The sequence below is a fragment of the Rhipicephalus microplus genome, chromosome 10 (assembly GCF_043290135.1).
Source record: "Rhipicephalus microplus isolate Deutch F79 chromosome 10, USDA_Rmic, whole genome shotgun sequence".
NCBI lineage: Eukaryota > Metazoa > Arthropoda > Arachnida > Ixodida > Ixodidae > Rhipicephalus > Rhipicephalus microplus.
Window position 1 is genome coordinate 14,803,398 of NC_134709.1, and position 4,187 is coordinate 14,807,584.

A 4,187-nucleotide genomic window follows, 5' to 3' on the forward strand; every position below is an offset into this window, starting at 1 on the left:
AACGCCTCGCTGGCAACTCTAAACACCTTGGGGACACACGCCAGTTTTCAATTTTTTTGCGTCTTGGGTCAACGCCAGCGCGAAAGCTCAGAGTTAATCGCGGGATCAAATCCCGGCTGTGGCGGCTGCATTTCCAATGGGGGCGGAAATGTTGTAGGCCCGTGTTCTCAGATTTGGGCGCACGTTAAAGAGAACCCCGGGTGGTGGAAATTTCCGGAGCCCTCCACTACGGCGTCTCTCATAGTCATATGGTGATTTTGGGACGTTAAACCCCACAAATCAATCAAGCAAGCTCAAAGTTAACTATTAGAACATAGATCGGTTTACAGGAGCCCAAAAATGGATTGGGTTCGGTGCATGCGCACAAGCAAACTTATTGAATCCCGAAGTTCATTATAGGGCCCCAATCATCGAGCATTACAAGAATTATAAGACACCAAAGGAAGTGCGACATTGGCGTTGAATTTCGCACAGCGAAGGCCTGTGATTTGCTAAACGTCTTTACCGAATAGAGTTATTGGCAAGATTGATTGATTTGATTGATATGTGGGGTTTAACGTCCCAAAACCACCATATGATTATGAGAGACGCCGTAGTGGAGGGCTCCGGAAATTTCGACCACCTGGGGTTCTTTAACGTGCACCCAAATCTGAGCACACGGGCCTACAACATTTCCGCCTCCATCGGAAATGCAGCCGCCGCAGCCGGGATTCGAACCCGCGCCCTGCGGGTTATTGGCAAGATTGAACTTCCACAAATTTTTGCATTGCGCTTAGTTCAAGTGAGCTGATCTGGGCGACGTTTCGCAGAAAGCCCTTGCGAACGAAAAAAAACATTCAAGAAAAAAAAAACTTCAAACATTTATCGCTGGATTCCCAAAGCGTGCTACGCCGCAAAGCTTTAAGAAGAATCTTAACAAAAAAAAACACCGCCAGGCTTGCACGGAACGCAGAGCACAGTCACAGGGAAAGCTGGAAGAGCACCCTTTCAGAGTCTTGTCTAAACACTCTTTGGGTAACTGCTACAAGCACACTTGCTGCGTATCCACTACGCCATAAATATTCATAATTTTCGTGTAGTAGAGAGGCATTCACTATCCTATCCTTCTTCATTCTTATTAGAAGCATGGTATCCACTACACGCTTGCTAGGAATTTCGCGCAATTTTTTATGCAGTTGTTGACGACGATGAAGAATTATGGCTCAAGCGGGTATGAGCCACAGTTCATAAAGTGATCAAGAACAAGCTTTTGTGAGGGGTTGGAGCATTGGACGACCCCCTAGTCACGCGATTCGCATTGTGTGACGTCTGATTGTTACCTCTATGTTCAAGAAAAGCTGCATTACTCATGCTAACGCGATTCTTTTCCCGACATCAAGCCTGCCTAAAGCCAGTTTAGACGCTATTTCCAAGCACTGGCGGGGCTCAGTGGTAGAATACTGCAGGGCTGACCCGGAATCGAGTCCCACATGGTCATTGGTGTTTTCATATTTACCAAGATTTGTTTTTTATTTCTTGCGATACTGATTACGGACACCGGCGGCGGCGGACAACTACGGCGCCGCACGTGACCCGTGTTTTGATTTCATAACAGCTTTCGCTGTAAAATCCGAGAACTAGCAGCTGCAATATGCCTTATAACAACGACTAGTGATTTAGCATTGATAGATTGTTACGGAACTGTGCACTCTTATAGCCTACAGACATTCGTTCCTCTTCCTGAACATATTGTCAAGAAATATCTGTTTTGCAGTTAGCAACAATATTGTGATTAACAAAGTTGTTATTGAAATACTTACTTGAACTCCCTGACCACAGCTGTGTGTCACTGCCGTAGCTCACATATTCTGACTGGCAACCAGACATCGTTATGTTTTACCGTCAATAATGTGTCAAAACGTATCAATATTATAATCAGTGAATTCCATTTTTCATACAGAAATCACTGTTATCTGTCTTAAAATCGGTGACAACAAGGCCATTTGGCAATTAAGAACGTTCGTTATATACAAATATAACATTATATAACATTTCTTGCACATAGCCCCACCGCGATTTCCCACATTTTTTATGTAGCCTAGTGTGAAAGCCTCTTCTTTTCACGATTGTCAAATACATCGCGTGCTTTGCATTATTTCACTGAAATATGCGCAATCACGTATTTTAAAATAAAAATTCGTTACTTTCTTCTCTTCCTGCCGATACTGTATTAAGTCTATTTTAATTTTTGCCCCGTACAGGAGATACCGATTCAGTCATCGGCTACGGGACCTCCTTCTGCATAGCGAAGATGTAGCAACTTGATTTTACAGTGTATAATACAATGTGACTTTTTTCCTGAAGGACCCCCCTCCCCCAATGGTGGCGAAATGTTTGAAGATTTGACCGACCGACCGACCGACCGACCGACCGACCGACCTCCTGCGTAGGCTGCTACATCACCCAAAAATGAAATTTGGCTCTGATTCAGAGTCATTCTTGTGACGCTGCATCTCTGCGTATAAAGAAAATTATCTCGGCACAGAAAAGCTATACTTTTCGATTAGTTGCTGATAAAGAAAAATCGACCAAAGCCTTGGAACAGCAACGGAACCAAAACAGCCACATGTGTACGGGTTATATAGGACCACATCACATGTTACCATAAACTGTAAAATCAGTTGGTAGAGCATCGGACGCGTTATTGGAAGGTCGTACGTGCACTCCCTGCCAACAACAAGTCATTTTATCATCCACTTTTCTTTCTTCACATTTACATTACAATCACTTCTGTTAATATCCCTTGTACTTTTTTTGGCATGATTGCCTGTTATATCTCAATAATGGGTCTAACCGAAAAAAATGCCCTTACATGCACACGTACGAACGACTCTTTTGCCACGAATTCTCGCAAAAAAAGAAAAAAAGGATACATTTAAAAAAAGCAAATGTGGAGGTGCTGGGTATCGATCCCAGTACCTCTCGCATGCTAAGCGAGCGCTCTACCATCTGAGCTACACCCCCGGACGCTACTTAGATGTATTGGGGGAGCTCTTGAGGCATTCGCTTTCCCCCCACCGTAATCGGGCAAAGTGGAGCAGCAAGACCGGTTCTTTTCATTGACACACGCTTGCCCGTCACGGCGCCGCGAACCGCGTACAAACAGGACTTGATCGCTATGGCGTTGACGTGATCGCTTCTTCCACAACGTAACGAACGAAACCCCAACAGACCTAATAAGATGGATGTTATTGACTCAGACGTGTTACTGTCCCAGCCCCTTGGTCGTGTCATGAAACAGCGAATATTCAAAGGTGTCGCTTCCTGCACCGAGATGCTGTCCACGGTGTATTGGGATGTCACCACGCATTTCCAACTCTTTTGGGGAGAACTGAGGAAAAACGCCTCTCTTCCGCAGAAGGAAGAGGGGCAAGGTCGATTAACTTTGATGACGAGATCACGAAGACACGGTGTATCTCGTAACTCTTCTTGAAACTCTTCTTTCTAATCAGCCTTCTTCTCGATGCCACAGAGCAGGCGTTCTTCCCCTGGTGTAAAATTAGCGAGACGCTTTTGTTCTGGCCGTGCCGGTTGTTGTGGCCCCTACCGAAATCTCACATATAGGACAAAGCGCCACCCAGGACAACGAAAAAGGCGGATTAACGGCATAGCCTCTAGTACCACTCGAATTCAATACTGATCCGCCCGACTCCTGCCCTATCCTTCTGATTTGGAAGGTGTCAATCATGCCGGGAGGATTATCATTATCACCATTATCACATATTCAGGGCGTTATCTCACATCAAGAACACGTGTAATCACGAGCGTGAAGGGATGATTAAGCAAGATTATCAAGAGCAAAAAGGGACCCAACGAAAGAAACAGCCAAAGAAGAAGTGAAATTAAGAAAGAAAGAAACAACGAAAGGACAAGAGAAAGAAAGAAACAATGAAAGAATGGGAGAAAGAACGCAAGAAAGAAAGAAAGGAGGCAGCATTCTTTCACACAACGACGACGCCACTCGAAGGCACCATCTCAAGTATATGATTGGCTTCCACGAGTCTGTGGCAGTTCAGGAAACAGGAAGAAAAGGCAACAGCTTCTGCATCAGCAGGTATACACCACGACAACAGCAGAAAATACGGGGAATCTATGACAAGGCGCCACGGTGCCGAGAGATGACGCGAGAGGACAGCGCCACCTATGAC

The 4,187-nt window shown here is 45.2% G+C and overlaps 1 non-coding gene across 1 annotated transcript; it reads right to left on the reverse strand.

Moving 5' to 3' along the window:
* Window positions 1-2,930: 2,930 nt before the first annotated feature.
* Window positions 2,931-3,003, reverse strand: TRNAA-AGC (transfer RNA alanine (anticodon AGC)). The gene has a single exon. It is a non-coding gene; the product is annotated as a tRNA-Ala (tRNA).
* Between the last annotated feature and the right edge of the window lie 1,184 nt (window positions 3,004-4,187).